Genomic DNA, 17,433 nt, shown 5'->3' with positions numbered 1-17,433 from the left:
CCAGGGCCCTTCTCTGTTTGCTTTCTGAGGGAAAAGGACATCTGTGGCAGAACCATTCTCTTTTGACAGCCTATTTCTTGCCTGCTGTCTGCTGGACCTTTGGGGCTGGGCATAACCTTCCAAACGGGACTTGGCAGACCCAATTCTCCCCCTTGGCAGTTCCAAGTCCAAGACTTGAGGGTGATGTTAGGAGCCTCCAGTTCGCCCTCTGGAACCAACCACGTTCTCGAATCCAGCTTTTCCACAGAGTGGTGAGCTTTGCAAGTCTGGGGCTATCTAGTCCTTATGTTCACCAAGTGTTTCTCTCACATGAGTTGTAAGATTTCAGGGAAATGTAAGTTTTCTTGAGCACTGGCTAATCACAAATACTCTTACAAGTGTCTCCACTCATTCATAAGTATCATCCATGTCCTTATTGCAGTCACATTTTACGAGTTGCCCTGATCTCATTGGCCAGTCTCTGCTCCATGGTGTCCAGGACCTCAGCTGGTGAGGCGCAAAGTGTCAGGTGAGGTGCAAAGGCTGAGGCCTGGAGTCCTCCAAGGCTGCCTCGCACTTGTGCCCCTTCATGTCAGTTATCAGCTGGGACTTCGGTTGGAGCAGTCTGCCTTACTAAATAAATAAATAAATGAAGCAAAACCTGGCAGGAAAGCTCCCATGAACAACCAGTAATGGAAACGGTTGCAGATTTCTCATGCATTTGACCAGGAAACACCCACATGGAGGACAGGGCACCTCCACGTGGTTGGCCTGCTCCACGGGCTCTTCTGTACGTTTGAATCTGAGCTCTTGCATTATGCAGTGAAGCAGCTATTTCCTTGTCATTTTGGGCCAAAAATACTACCACAAAGCGGGGATGATAGCTTTCTGTAAAAGTGCTTTATGCAGTGCCTGGGACCTAGTACATGCTCAACAAACAAGAACATTATTATTCTTGTCTGGCTTTCTCATAATCATTAATGCATGCTCCAGGAGGAATAGTGTTTCCTTTCTCTCCTCCTCCTCCTCCTCCTCCTTCTTCCTTCTTTCTTCTTCTTTTTTTTTTTTTTGAGATGGAGTCTCGCTCTGTTGTCCAGGCTGGAGTGCAGTGGCATGATCTCTGCTCAGTGCAACCTCTGCCTCCCGGGTTCAAGTGATTCTCCTGTCTCAGCCTCCCGAACAGCTGGGATTATAGGCACCAACCACCACACCCAGCTAACTTTTTTGTATTTTTAGTAGAGACGGGGTTTCACCATTTGGTCAGGCTGGTCTCAAACTCCTGACCTCAGGTGCTCCACTCACCTTAGCCTCCCAAAGTGCTGGGATTACAGGCATGAGCCACTGCACCCAGCCTCTCTTCTTTAGTCCAGGATATGGACTGTGTGAAGAAGGTCTCCATCTAGCCACTGCCCTGAGGGTTTATAAAAGTCCACCTCACCCTTACCAGCTCGAGTTCCCAAGAGGTAAGGAACTCTGTGGTAATAATTTTAACATTACAGTATCTATTCAAATAGGTAGAAAACTGCCTTATTCTATTTATTTTTTATTTATTTTTTTAGATGGAGTCTTGCTCTGTCACCCAGGCTGGAGTGCAGTGGCACTATCTCAGCTCACTGCAACCTCTGCCTCCAGAGTTAAAGCCTCCCAAGTAGCTGGGCTACAGGCACCATATTAGCCAGGATGGTCTTGATCTCCTGACCTCGTGATCCACCCCACCTGCCTCAGCCTCCCAAAGTGCTGGGATTATAGGTGTGAGCCACCTCACCCAGCCTAAACTGCCTTATTTTAAAGCTTTTAGATTGTTATGTGTTTTGGGCATCTAGTGCCTATTGAATGAATCTTATGTGTGATGAACATAATTATTTCAAAACATCTGTGATCCAATAATTCTTTAATATTATCCCCTTGAACTTGCATGGTGGCTGTCTATCACTGTTCAGGTGGAAAAGAAAGTAAATTTCTTCTTTAAATAAGAAAGGATCACAGTAACGTTTGTTGTAGGGCTGTGTGTGTGTGTGTGTGTGTGTGTGTGTGTGTCTATCATGTTTTGATATTTAGATGCCTAGACTCAGAGCAGTAGCTCTGCTGGGGACGTAGTGAGTGACAGAATACCAGCAAATGGCCACACGTGGGTGTGCGTTCTCCACGTATGGATCAGAGACCTGGAGCACACGGAGGTTCTGCCAACTCACACACCAGCATCCAGCAAACAGATGGTCCTGGCAATATTCACAGCCATTGAAAATCATGTTTTCCAAGAATATTTAATGACAGAGAGAAATATGATCTAACGTGAAGTGAATTGCATCAAGACTGAACTGTGTACCCAGGATGGCCTGATGACTCAGCTATAATAACCACAGGCAGGAAGTGGAGCCAACCAAACCCTGCTGACTCATTACCATGGAGGGGGAGAAGGGAGGGAAGCTCCTATAGAAGGTGCTGAGCCCTGGGAAGGTCAGTTAACGCCTGACTGACAGGGTCAGAGGAGGGGGAGGAGCGAGCCAGGCAAAAAAAGGGGCGAGGCTGCTGGGAACAGGACAGGGCAGCACCCGTGCAAAGGTCATCATGTGGACCATTTTCCCAGGAGCCAACTCCAAACTGTCCTACCCTTTTCACTGAAGAGTGTTGGCTGCTGAGCTCTTGTTTGGCAGTTCCTTGAGGGTCGGTCCCTTAAAGTCACCTCTACATGGTCTTTAAATTTTAATTTTACAGTACCATTTGAAAGGCAACTTGAATGTGGTCTAGTCCGGTAACTAGAGGTCCGCTGAAATGAATCTATGTGGCTTCAAAAATAAATTGCAAATGCATCTTTCAGTTGTCAACCCTAATAGTTATCAATAACTTGCTTTGGGAAAGATCTTTCATCTCTGTGTACTGAATATGGTTAGACTCTTAATACAGATCTATGTGGCCTTTGCAAAGAGTGGTGTTTATTTATTTGTAACTACTGGTTCAGATAGAACTAAAAAGGAGGGAAAGTGGTTTGTCTTAAGAACGTGAGGAGATGGAAAAGGACACCTTCTGGTTCTGAAGTGACCGCTTTCCATGTGCCATTTTCCCAGCCCTGCTGCCCCGTGACCTCTCCCAGGATCATGTAAGGAAAGAAAGAGGAGCTCAGACTTCCCTTCAGGGGCCTGACACCCTAGGGGGCTTGGCTGCCACAGGAGTTTCTTGGCATTCAGGCTGGGGACAACCTAATTCTTGCACCTCAGAGGCCCTGTCTCACTTCCTCCAACAGTTACTGATAGGCATCATGGGGTTAAATTGGTGTGTGTCTAAGTTCCTTCCAAGGGAAAAGTTATGTACATCCTTGTTAAGAGGAAAAGGAAAAAAAAAGGCTTGTTTTTCTTCAGGAGGTATACGTGTTTATTGTTGAAAATGTGTACATTGACTCTCTGCTGTATATCTTCCTGTTTTTTTAAATTTTTATTTTGAAATAATTATAGACTCACATGAAGTTGTAAACATAGTACAGACAGGTCCTGGGTACCCTCCACCCAGTTTCCCTCATTGGTTATATCTTACGTAATTATAGTACAGTACCCAAACCAGGAAGCTGCCATTGGTATATTGTGTGTGTATAGTTTTATGACATTTTATTACATGTGGAGAGCCCCGAAACCACTACCGCAATCAGGACACAGAACTGTTTCATCGCCACAAAGGGACCCTGAGCTTCCCCTCCGCAGTCACACCCCCTCCGCCCCATTGTCCCCACCCCGGTAACCACTAATCTCTTCTCCGTGTCTATATGTTATATAAATGGAATCACACAATATATGACCTTTTGAGGCTGGATTTTATTTTATTTATTTATTTATTTGAGACAGAGTCTGGCTCTGTTGCCCAGGTTGGAGTGCAGTGGCGTGATCTCGGCTCACTGCAACCTCTGCCTCCTGGGTTAAAGCAATTCTCTTCCTCAGCCTCCCAAGTAGCTGGGATTACAGGCATGTGCCACCACTCCTGGCTAATTTGTGTATAGTTTTTTCAGGAGAGATGGGGTTTCACCATGTTGGCCAGGCTGATCTCAAACTCCTGGCCTCAAGTGATCTGCCTGCCTTGGCCTCCCAAAGTGCTTGAATTATAGGTGTGAGCCACCATGCCCAGCTGGAGACTGGGTGTTTTTTTTTTTTTTTTTTTTCACTCAGCAGGATTCCCTAGAGGCCTATCCAAGTTGTGGTGTATATCAATAGTCCATTCTTTTTTTGTTGCTGAGTAGTATTCCATGGTAGTCATTAATTTTATGTGCCAACTTGGCTGGGTCATGGTACCCAGTCATTTGGTCATGCGTTATTCTGGATGTTTCTGTGAAAAAATTTTTTTTTTTTTGAGACAGTCTTACTCTGTGGCCCAGGCTGGAGTGTAGTGGCACAATCTTGGCTCACTGCAAGCTCCGCCTCCTGGGTTCATGCCATTCTCCTGCCTCAGCCTCCCAAGGTAGCTGGGACTACAGGCTCCAACCACCACGTCTGGCTAATTTTTTGTGTTTTTAGTAGAGATGGGGTTTCACCCTGTGAGCCAGGATGGTCTTGATCTCCTGACCTTGTGATCTGCCCGCCCTGGCTTCCCAAAGTGCTGGGATTACAGGTGTGAGCCACTGTGACTGTCCTCTGTGAAAGTATTTTTAAGATGAGATTAACATTTACATCGGTAGATTTTGAGTAAAGCAGATTATTCTCTATAATGTGGGTGGGCCTCATCCAAACATTTGAAGGCCTTAATAGAACAAAGACTGATGTTACCCAAGGAAGAGGGAATTCTGCCAACTGACTGCTTTGAGACTCGAGCTACAACCTCAACTCATTCCCGCCTGGCAGCCTACCCTGCAGATTTTGGGTTTGCCAGCCTCCATAATCATGTGAGCCAATTCTTAAAATAAATCTCTCTCTCTTTACACACGCACATGCACGCACATGCATGCACATGCACACCCTATTGGTTCTGTTTCCCTGGAATACCCTGACTAATACATCTATGGCATGGATGTACTACAGTTTGCTCAACTATTCACTCATTGAAGGATATTTTGGTTGTCTCCAGGTTTTGGCTATTATAAACAAAGTAACAATGAATGTTTGTATAAATGTTTTTGTGCAGATGTAAGTTTTTATTTCTCTGGGATAAATACCCAGAATCGCAATTACTGGGTTATAAGGTAAGGGTATGTTTAGCTTTTTCAGAAACTGCCAAACTATTCCCCAGAGTGGCTGTAGATTTTTACATTCCTACCAGCAATGTGGGAGACACTCAGTTTCTCCACATCTTTATCAGCATTTGCCATTGTTGCTACTTTTATTTTAGAGGTTCTAATAGGTGCGTCGTGATATGACATCATCATTGGTTTTAATGTGAATTTCCGTGATGGCTTGTGTGTTAGTTAGTTTGCATTGCTATAAAGGACTACCTGAGGCTGGGTAATTTGTAAAGAAAAGAGGTTTATTTTGGCTCATGGTTCTGCAGGCTGTACAGGAAATATGGTGCGGCATTTTCTTCTGGTGAGGCTTTAGGAAGCTTAAGTGAAAAGGGAGTTAGTGGGTCACATGGCAAGAGAGGAAGCAAGAGAGATGCCAGGCTCTTTTAAACAACCAGCTCTTGTGTGAACTCACCAAACAGGAACTCACCCATCACCCAGCCATTTATGAGGGATCCGCCCCCATGACCCAAACACCTCCCACCAGGCCCTACCTCCATGAGGAATTGCCTTTCAACATGAGATTTTGAGGGAACAAATATCTAAACCCTATGAGCATGTAATGTGGAACATGTTTTCGCGTGCTTATTTGGAATTTATAAATTGTCCTGCAGTAAAATTTCTCTTCAACTCTTTGCCTGTTTTCTAATTGAATTTTTATCCTGTTTTTCAAGAGTTAAAAAATGTATTTTAGATATAAGCTCTTTGTCACAAATATGGTTTGCAAATTATTTCTCCAAGTCTGTGATAGGAGGAATTTTTAAATGTTCCCCAAGATTCTTATCCCCTATTCAATCAAACATGAATCTACTGCTGTGAGGGATTTTCAGATGCAATTAAGGTTACTAAGCAGCTGACTTCAAAATAGGAAGATTTTCCTGAATTACCTGAATGAGGAAAACAGGAGAGATGAGGCAGAAGAGGAGGTCAGAGTGATTCCAAGTGTGAGAAAGGACTCAACCCACCACTGATGACTTCAAGATGGAGGAAGTGAGGCAGGAGCCAAGGAATGCATGAAGAGCCTAGAAGCTCAGAATAAACCTGGGCTGCCAGCCAGTAGGAAAATGGGAACCTCAATCCTATAACTGCATGGAACTGAACTCTGCCAACAACCAGAATGAGCCTGAAAGCGTATTAATCACCAGAGCCTCCAGAAAGGCACACAACCTTCCTGCTATGGGAGATTAGGAACAAAGAAACCAGTTGAGCCTGCCAGATTTCTGACCTACAGAAATGTGAGATAATAAATGGGTGTTTCAAGCTGCCAAACTTGTGGTAATTTGTTATGGAAGCAACAGAGCACTAATACATAGACTGTGGTTTGTCTTTTCATCTTTTTACCAAGGTCTTTCACAGAGCAGTAGCTTTAACTTTGATAAAGTCTAATTTGTCATTTATTTTACTTTATGGGTTATGCTTTGGTGTCAAGTTTAAGGACTGTTTACCAAGCCCTGTGTTCTGAAGATCTCCCCTTAGGTATTCTTCTAAAGGTTTCATAATTTACATTTTATTTATTTATTTTATTATTTACGTATCTATTTTTTTGAGATGGAGTCTCGCTCTGTTACCCAGGTTGGAGTGCAGTGGCATGATCTCGGCTCACTGCAACCTCTGGCTCTCGGGTTCAAGCAATTCCCCTGCTTCAGCCTCCTGAGTAGAGTAGCTGGGACTACAGGTGCACACTATCACACCTGGCTAATTTTTGTATTTTTAGTAGAGATGGGGTGTTGCCATGTTGGCCAGGCTGGTCTTGAACTCCTGACTTCAGGGGATCCACCTGCCTCAGCCTCCCAAAGTGCTGGGATTACAGGCATGAGCCACCATGCCTGGCCCATAGTTTACATTTTATATTCAAATATATGATTTCTTTTTGAGTTAATTTTTGTGTAAGAAGTGATGTGTAAGTCAAAATTTTCCCTCCTTCCTTCCTTCCTTCCTTCCTTCCTTCCTTCCTTCCTTCCTTCCTTCCTTCCTTTTGTCATTGAACGTCCACTTACTCCAGCATCATTTGTTGAAAAGGCTATTCTTCTTCCATAGAACTGCTTTTGAACCATTGTCAAAAATCAGTTGGCTTTCTCTTCTGTTTCATTGGTCTGTGCATTTGTTTTCCTGTCAATGCCACACAGTCTTCATTACTGAACTATATAATAACTCTTAAAATTGGACCAAGGGACTCCTCGCATTTTATTTTTTGAAATTGTTTTAGCTATTCTGGTTTATTTGATTTTTCCACATAAGTCTTAGAATAACCTTATTTATATTTAAAAATATCTTTCTAGGATTTCAATAGAAATTATTTAAACCTATACATCTATCTGGGAGAACTGGCAACTTTACTATGTTGTTCATTACAATTCATGAACATAGTATATCTATTTGTTTAGTTCTTTGATTTCTTTCATCACCATTTTTTGGATCTAGGAGTTTTAATTTTTTGGTAGATTTCATAGAGTTTTCCATGGACATCATCATGTCATCTCCAAAGAGCAACACTTTACTTTTTTCCTTTCTGATCTGTACGCCTTTTCCCTTTATTTACTTTTTTTTTGGCTTATGGTGCTACTAAAACTTCCAGTACTAAGTTGATAATAGCATGACAGCAGACATCCTTACCTTGTTCTTGATCTTAGGTGGAAAATGTTCACTTTCATCAAGTTTGGTGTTAGCCATAGTTTTTGTAGATATTGTTTATCAAGTTGAGGATATTCTCATCTATTCCTAGTTTTCTGAGAGATTTTGTCATGAATGGGTACTGAATTCTGTCAAATGTTTTCTCCACATCAGTTGATATGATCACGTGATTTGTGTTCTTTCTCCTGTTGATGGTGGACTACATTGATTGACTTTCAAGTACTGTACCAACCTTGCGTCCCCGAAATAAACCCCACTTGGTCATGTGGTATAATTCTTTTTATATATTACTAAATTTTATTTATTAATATTTTGTTAAAAATCTTAGCATCTATATTTATGAAAGATATTGGTTTCTAAGTTTTTCTTTGTACTGTCTTTGGTTTTCTATCAGGTGATACTAGATTCATAAAATAAATTGAGAAGTATTCCGTTCTTTTATTTTCTGGAAGAAATTGCATAAAATTGGTGTTTTAAACATATTTGTTCGTATTTCCTTCTGTGAAACCATCTAGGCCTGGAGATTTTTTTTAGAGAGTTTAAAAATTCTTAGTTATTTGTGAGTTTCAGGGCTATTGATAGTCTCTGTTTCATCTTGGTGAGTTGTGGTAGTTTCTACTTCTCAAGGAATTGGGTTATTTCACTGAAGTTGTCAAATTTATGCATGTGGTGTTGTTTGCAGCATTTCCTTATTATCTATGCAGTGTTTACAACAGCTATGGCTTTATCTCTGATTTCATTTGTGATGCTGGTAATTTGTGTTCTCCCTTTCTTTTTCCCTGCCAGGCTTGCTAGAGATTTATCAATTTCATTGATCTTTTCAAAAAAGCAGCTTTTGGTTTCACTGATTTTCTGTATTAATTTTTCTGTTTTCAGTTTTATTGATTTTTGCTTTGTTCCTGTTCTCCAGCAGGAGAAGCTTGACCTGGGCTTAGGAGAAGTGAGTGGGGTGAGGAAGCTATCTCCACTTTAGGGGGTTGCTGATGGGAGTGGATGAAGGTGGTGGCCAACAGCCTAAGTAGCTGAGAGGGGGTGCTAGAATAGGTGTTGTTGATTCACTCTTTTTCTGACTCCAGGTTGCACTGCAGAATGGGCCGAAGGCGGTGAGGAGGCAGCCCCCACCAGCACTTCCTGACCTCTCTTTAAGGGGACTCTGGCTCTGGCAGGGCTTTGGGTGCTTGAAGGGTACTCTCTAGTTTAAACCTCACAAGCCCTCACAAGCCCTGTAAGGAAGAAATGGATGAGGAAGCTGAGACTCCCTAAGCCTCTATGTGGGGAGTGTGTCTGTCCTCCTTCCCTGCAGGTCCTGAGAATTCTGAACTCTTCACTTGCCCTTAAGGAAAGTGAATCCTTAAGCGCTTAAGGAAAGAATCCTCAGGAGGATTGTCATGGGGCAGTCATGTGGCAGTCAGGGGCAAGAGTGAGTGGGGCCTGGTGGCACAGCAGGGCCTCCATTTAACAGGAGAACCCAGGCTGCTCTCCACATGTAAATATAGGAGGGGAAAGTTTCCCAGGCCTTTTGGAGTTTAGACAGCTCTTATAAAATGGCATTTTGATGAGCTGAGCATGAATGAATTGGAAACATTCAGATAACATTTCCCTGGGGTATATAAACCGAGGACAAAAGTGTTTGGCAAAGAGTTTGAGGAACTGGGCCAAGAGTTTGAAAAATGATTTGAAATGTTGTGATGAACCCAAACTACCACCAGCTTCTCCTGGCTCAACTGCTTCAGAGAGCCTGGGAGAGGGGGCCTCAGGCAGGAGAGGAGAGATGCTTTCTTTCCCTGAGAACAGAGAGAGCCGCTTTGAAACCATGCTCACCTACATGTAGCTTCCTACCTGCGCTGTGTTTGCTGCTAGCGACCATCCATCCATCTATCCATTCATCTGTCCATCTGTCCATCCATCCAACCAACCATCCATCCATCCATCCATCCATCCATCCATTCGTCCATCCATCTATCCAACTATTCACTGTTTGTCCATCCATCTACCATTTATCCGTCCCTTCATCTGTCTGTCCATTCAACCATCCATTCATCCAACCAACACTTGTTAAACACCTACTGTGTGGATGACTCTGGGAAGACAGAAGGTAACAAGACTTAGCCCTTTCTCTTGCAGAGCTCAGGGTCATGGTGGGAGAATCTTATAAATGAAGATTTGAGGACAGGCAAGTGCTGCAGAATCCCAGGGAGGAGTCACATACCTGTGAAGCTATGAGGGTGAAAAGCTTGCCAAATCTTCCAGTGTTACCCCGGCAGGGTGTTAGAATGCCTCTAAGTTGGACCAGGGACCCTCAGGATGAGATGTTATTTGGGATAGAAGGTAAAGGAAGGGGTTCAGCTTGCCCCTGAGCTCAGAGCTGCACCAAACTGACTGTAAGACAGTGAAATTTAGACATCACAGCAATAGGATGGTCATCATTGGTAAGGGAGAGATCTCTTTCTCTTAACATTGACCCTGGGACCACTGCTTTACCCCATGCAGCTCCTAACCCAATCCTATGGGGAAGATACTGCTGTTCTCTCAGGAAGTGAAAGCTAAGGCTGAGGACTCAGTTTGGGACCACCTGGCTGGCAAGTGGAGAACGGAGACTTGAATCTGGGCCCATTGACTACTGTACTGGGCAATGGGGCTTCTCCCCAGCAGGTGAGAGAAGAACTAGGGGTATACTGGTTGCTGCCAAATCCAGGCTCTGTCATTGGGCTATGGGTGTAGTGTTTGACCTTAGCCAGGTAGGGAAGTTGCTGAGAATGGCAAGGCTGTAAGCTGCAAAGATATGCAGGCCCAGGGAGGTCTTTTGTTGAGCCTAGGTCCTTCTTGGTGCAGGAGACAGAATCTTGGAATAGAATTGGAGGCCATATGAACTGATTGCTGATTACACAAATCATTCTGTCCCAAAAGGGGACTTTTATATCATGGGCTTTTTTTTGCTCTTAGATGCAATTATGCTCTGTGTCAGTGGTATACATTTAAGTGTTGGAGAACCTAGGATGAATATTTCAGTCTTCTTTTCCTCACTTAGATCTCTAAGTCACTACCCCAAGAAGCCCCTTGACAATGTGCCCTGCTGGTGAGAGGATTCTCTGAACGATGTCTGCACACTGACTTGCTCCTAAATGTAGAATCACTGTCACTGACAAATGCAGGCTGGAGCTGGGGTGTGGTGCTGGCAACTGAAATACCTGGAAAGCAATGTTGTTTGTAATCAGATTGTCCAGTCTGGAAAACAGCTCTTAGAAAATTTCCAAACAAATCGAAATACAGACTTCTCTTGATGGGTACGATGGTTGCATTCCTGGGAAATTCAGTGCATTTTAAACCATGTAAAAAACACCCCATACAATGTTTATATATAAATGGAATTAGGTTCCAGGCTCAGGTAATTAATAGATTTTTACCCAAGTGGATGTCAACAAGGATGTTTGAAAATCATTTGGGATGTGGGATGATTCTTTGTTGTGAGGGATTGTTCTGGAGTTCTTACTGCATCTGCCAAATTCTGTCAGTGTCCCTTCCCTGGCATGGTGATGACAGAAAAGGCCCTACTGATTTTCCAAGTTTCCCCAAGGGGGCCTCTCCGACCCCTGCCCTGAGAAAGCCCACTTGCATGAATGAAACATTTTATAGAGCGTCAGAAAGCAGACTGTACCTGCCATGGTCTCTGTCTGCTAAAGAGGTGCTTCTCTCTTTCCCACTGAGAACACCTGACCATTGTAGAAGTCCAGAAACTTCTGAGGGTCATCCAAAATTAGCCCTTTGAAACACAACATGTTACACTGGTTTTTCTGGACAGGTGATTTTTTCCCCTGTATGGCTTGAAATGACCAAAACAACCACCATTAAAAATATTCTCTAAAAAATTAATGGGTTCTTTAGAAGGCCCTCTGGTCTTACCCATAGCAATGGCACCGGGAGCATCATTTGCATACACATTGCCAATTACTAAATATGGGGGTGTGAAGTATCACATGCTTCACAAGGAGCCCCAATTACCATGGGGACTAAAGGCAAAATTCTGTCTTCTGCACACTTTGTCCACTGTCTCTGGTCATCAAGCTTCTGGGCACAGCTTCTGGTGGGACATGCACCCACTGGATTGCCAGGGGCTTGAGCCACGGCATGGGAAATCACTCAGGCTCCTTTGCTGGGTGGCAGAACTTGGAGGCTCTTGGATCCATAGCTGGGACCTGAGTGTGATGTGGTCAGGAGGGCCTGTCCTCAGCCAGGCTGGGATATCCAGCTGTTGCTGGTGTCCCCAGCCAGGGCTTGGAGTGAAGCTGGGAGGCATACAGCACTTACTGTCCCAAACTCGGTTCCATCCATGATAGGAGCCCCAGTGAAGAATCCAAACCGGCCCATGTCAGGAAGTGCGTTTGTAAAATAAAAGTTCAGAGCTGCCCCTTATGCACACAGCACAGTGATAGGAACCCTGGAGAATAAGAAAGAACTTGAAAGCTAGTTCCTCACGTCGGGGGTGGGGGGTGGGGGGGCGGACAAAACAAAACAAAAAACAAACAAACGAACCAAAAACAAACCTTAAAGTAACCAACAGTTTCTTGTTGTGACTCCATCAGCGGCGACTGTGCTTTGGAAGTTCGCTCACTAGTTAGTAGCAGCTGCGTACGCTTGGGGCCAGGCAGGGTTCAGAACACTTCACAGACACAGGCAGCACACAATGCAAGCCTGCTCCGTTTTCTATGCAGAACAGGGCGTGCGAGTTTGGACAGGGAGGAATACTGGCTCCCCCCGAAAAACTACATCCCGATCTATCACTCCCCGAGATGTGACAGCCAGAGTTCTTATGATGAGAGTTTCCGTGGCAAAGGTGGTGCATTGAGTCCCCCAACTATTCAGTTTTCTAATTCTTTCAATCCTCTGATGCTATGAACCCTCCCCACTGCCCTATGAGGGAGATGCTGTTAAGGCCCTTTCATGAAACTGAGGAACAATAAGTGAACCTTTCGGTCACTTTAAGGTCGTGTGACTTGCTCACAGTCACTCTGCTGGGAAGTAAAAGGGACTAGAATGCAGGCTGCCCAGCCTCAAAGCCTGCAGCAGAGCTGGTGTTCTGACAGATGACAAACTGAGCAGCCAGGCTGTGGGACTTCTTGGCCCAGGGAGGCCCCTCACCAGCATGACAGGTCTGGGTTCTGTTAGGGAAGCCCCATCTCCTTGCAGGGTGAGAGAACAGGAAACCCAAGGGCCGACGCAGGCCCCGCAGTGCCGCGGGTGTGGGGGCGAGCCTGGAGACTTGGAGATCGGTCTGTGCTCACCCCGAGAACTGAGTCCACACACACCCCTGCCCCCTGATTATTGGTCAGAAAATCTGCTGTTAGAGAGAGGGCTCCAGGGCGCCTCAGATCGTGTCCTGCCGTCTCAGAATGCTTTGAGAACATGGGAGGCCAAAAGGGGGGTTTTGGAGGCCTTGAGGCCACCCTCACATTCTCCATCAATGATGGGCAGTGCTCCCTGGACAGTCTGCAACTCCTAGAGTGGCAGCTGGCACCTCCCACTCCTCGTGGCTGGCTGAAGAGTGTGACCAGTCCTGACCAATTCACTGTGAGCTGAAGTGACACCGTTGAGTGCTGATCTGAGACCCCTGAGAGTGTTCCTCTATCAGTCAGTGTCCCTGAGTGACCCCAGTGAGCACCGGAAGTTGGGGCTGCAGTTGAAAACCAAGGCCCTCCTAGCCCTGGGCAGTGGTGGCCACCTGGCAGAGAAAGCCAAACCAAGAAAATTAGGTGCCCAAGGAAAATATCCGTCAGAGAGCTTAGCACTATGCCAAAACTGTCACATGGCTGGAAAGTGGGGAGGCAGCATTTGAACCCAGGACTGCTTCCAGAGTGCAGGCATCCTGCCTCCCAATAATGGACCTGTGGTTCCTGATGCAGACAGCTGTGGAGTAATGATGACAGGCCCATGGTGTCAGTGACAGAGGCTGCTTGCCAGAGTACCCGGTTCTCTGGACACATGGTGGGTCCTAGAATTCATTGGGGGCAGAAGATGTGCTGGAAAGAGGAGCTGAATACCAGCCTCAGATGACTTGGAAAGCTGTTAGAAGTTATTCAGCGAGCAGGTGGCCTTGCCATACTCTCCTTTCTCTCTCTGCCCTGCACTGGGCACTGATTCCATGCCAGCTGCTTCACCTATGACCCTGTGAGGGCAGTGCTTATTATGCTGGGTCACAGAGAAGGTCCCTAAACAGCCCACTGGCCACTGGGTCAGCTCTGTACTCGCCTTACCTCAGTCACCGGCTTCAGGCTTGCAACACAGGACATGGGAACGATTTTAGGGAACTATCGCCTAAGTTAAGGGAGTCCTCTAGCTTGGCTAGATGTCTTAGTTTAGGCCACAGAAATACCACAGACTGGGTAAGTTATAGGTAATAGAAGTTTATTTCTCACAGTCCTGGAGACTGGGAAGTCCAAGATCAAGGTGTCAGCAGGTTCAGTGTCTGGTGAAAGCCTCTTCCTCAGAGATGGCGGCATCTTGGTGCCCTTACAGGGTAGAGGGGCAGAAGAGGGGCGACAGCTCTCTGAGGCCTCTTTTAGAAGGGCATAATCCCATTCATTAGAGTGGAGCCCTCCTGGCCTAATCATCTCCCAAGGATCCCACTTCTTAACACCATCACCTTGGGGATCAGGTTCCAACATATGAATTTTGAAGGGACACATGCATTTAAACCATAACACTAGATATAGGATGGACCTAATCCATTACCGAGGCTTGGCCTGGGCAGAGGTGAATGTGAGTTGTGTGGAGGAGGGGGTGACATGCTGTTTAATCTTCACCGCATCTTCAGTGCATTTTCCAGAGAAAAATGACTTATTTCTGGTCCTTGGGCATGTGGTTGACACCAGTGCTTCTCAAACCTGAAAGTGCACAGGTATGCATGTTTATAGCGGCGCAATTCGCGGTTACAAAAACATGGAACCAACCCAAGTGCCCATCAATCAATGAGTGGATAGAGAAACTGTGGTATATATATATACAGTGGAATACTACTCAGCTGTAAAATGAATGAATTAATGGCATTTGCAACAACCTGGATGACATTGGAGAATATTATTCCAAGCAAAGTAATTCAGGTATGGAAAACCAAACATCATATGTTCTCACTCATAAGTGGGAGCTAAACTATGAGGACGCAAAGGCATAAGAATGACACAATGGACTTTAGGGACTTGGGAGAAAGGTTGGGAAGGGAGTGAGGGATAAAAGACTACAAATTGGGGGCAGTGTACACTGCTTGGGTGATGGGTGCACCAAAATCTCACAAATCACCGCTAATGAGCTTACTCATGTAACCGACCACCACCTGTTCCCCAATAACCAATGGAAATAAAAAATTAAGAAAAACCCCCCCAAAACCCTTGAAAGGGCATATGAATGATCAGGAATCTTGTTGACAGGCAGATTCTGGAACAGCAGGTCTGGAATGGGGCCTGAATTCTCTGGAGGTGCCCTGCTATTCTGATGATAGCAATAACTGATAAGATACTTTAATATCAGGCCCTGTGCAAACAGGTTTCAGAGTAGGCTAGATCTTATTTGGTCCCTGAAATTTTGCCAGTTTGGTCACAGAATAGATTGTCAGCTCCAAAATAAGTTTCATTTTCTAGCATATTGAAATAATTAGAAGAAAGGGAACCTTTCCTGCTCTTTTGGAATAAAGAAGACAATGAGACCTGTGAACCAAGGCTAAACCACTGTGGTAGGTGGAATTCTAAGATGGTGCCCAAGATGCCTGCCACCCTGGCTTAGACACAGCTTCTCCCAGCTGTTCAGTCAAACATGAATTGAGATGCTGCCATGAAGGGATTTTGCAGATGTAGTTAAGGTCCCAAATAAGTTGACCGTAAGGAAAAGAGACTATCCTGGGTGAGCCTGACCTAATTGGGTGAGCCCTTAGAAAGGCCTGGGCTTTTGTTGGTGCAAGAGATTTGGACCATAAGAGGGGTGGATGTGAGGGAGATTCTCAATTGCTGGGGTGGAAGAAATGGCAGGGAATATGGATGGCTGCCAACAAGGAGCGTTCAGTTTCCTTGTGGTCCTGTAGGGACTTCCGTCCTACAATTCATTCATCCAACAACTTAAATGAGTTTGGAAGAATCTTCCCTTGAGCCTGTAGAAAAAACAACAGTGCTTATCTGATGCTTTGAATTCAGTCTCATGAGACCCTGATGGGAGAATTCAGGCACACCACACCCAGACTTCTGACCTAATAAACTGTACGCAACAAACGGGTGATGTGTGAAGTTAAGTTTGTGATAATTTGATAGGCACCAACATAAAACGAATACAGTCACAAGAGGGGAACTTTGCAGCCTTAGCAGCACTTGTGGAGGTGCAGCCGTGTGCATGTGGGTTAGCAGGATTCATCTTTTATATTGACATGGTGGGTCAGAATTGTCACAGATAGGGTACTTGGAACCTGAAAGACATAGGTTTTGTATCTAAAATTCAGTTTCTTCCATTTTTCTTGTAGAAAAAAAGACTGTGTGTTAAGGGAAGAACTATTATTTCCTTAAAACAATTGTGCCTGGTAAAGACAGTGGTAGTGTTTTAAGTGTGATATTTATGTTTTTCTGGCCAGCTCAGTAGGAAAATTTTGGTTTGAAAATATTTGGCTAAACACTTAAGCTCACCAAGGGAGGTGAGGGTGGGGAGTGGAGTAGGAGCTCGGAAGCGGGGTCTGAATAGTGTCATACGTTGCATGTTGGGAGTGGGGTAGGAGCGCTGAAGCGGGGTCTGAATGGTGTCATATGTTGCATATTGGGAGTGGGGTAGGAGCGCTGAAGCGGGGTCTGAATGTGTCATATGTTGCATATGTGGGAGTGGGGTAGGAGCTTGAAGCGGGAGTCTGAATGTTTGTGTCATATGTTGCATATTGGGAGTGGAGTAGGAGCGCTGAAGCGGGGTCTGAATGGTGTCATATGTTGCATGTTTACTTTCCTTTTGGTTACATGTTATTTCTGTTGCTAAAGATCTCAGTTGCTTAGCTAAGAGGTGTATGATATTCAGCTTTATTGCCTAGACAGGTTGGAGGTAGCCCTTCTTAGAAGAGCTCTGAAGAAAGACTCCTCAGGGGCACATTGCATTCCTCTGTGCTCCCCTACTCTAGCCACTAGGGGACTCCCACCTGGATGAGATCGGCCTTTATTTTATTTATTTATTTAGTTTTTGAGACGGAGTCTCACTCTGCTGCCCAGGCAGGCGTGCAATGGCATGATCTCGGCTCACTGCAACCTCCGTCTCCCAGGTTCAAGTAATTCTCATGCCTCAGCCTCCCAAATAGCTCGGACTACAGACGCGCACCACCACACCCAGCTAATCTTTGTATTTTTAGTAGAGACGGGGTTTCTCCATGTTGGGCAGGCTGGTCTTGAACTCATGACCTCAAGTGATCTGTGCACCTCAGCCTCCCAAAGTGCTGGGATTACAGGCATGAGCCACCGCACCCAGCTGAGAACGGACTTTAAAGACTCTGAAGAGATCTCAGTGATGGTACTTTCCATGGATGATCTTGTAAACCTGCAAAGCTTAACCTCATTTTCAAATAACCCAACATCATTCATTATTATTATTATGCCATAATTATTATGATGAACTTAGTATTTTAA

This window comes from Rhinopithecus bieti, unplaced genomic scaffold (genome assembly GCF_001698545.2).
Source record: "Rhinopithecus bieti isolate Rb0 unplaced genomic scaffold, ASM169854v2 scaffold_42219, whole genome shotgun sequence".
NCBI classification, from domain to species: Eukaryota; Metazoa; Chordata; class Mammalia; order Primates; family Cercopithecidae; genus Rhinopithecus; species Rhinopithecus bieti.
Note: the sequence above shows the minus strand (reverse complement) of the source record.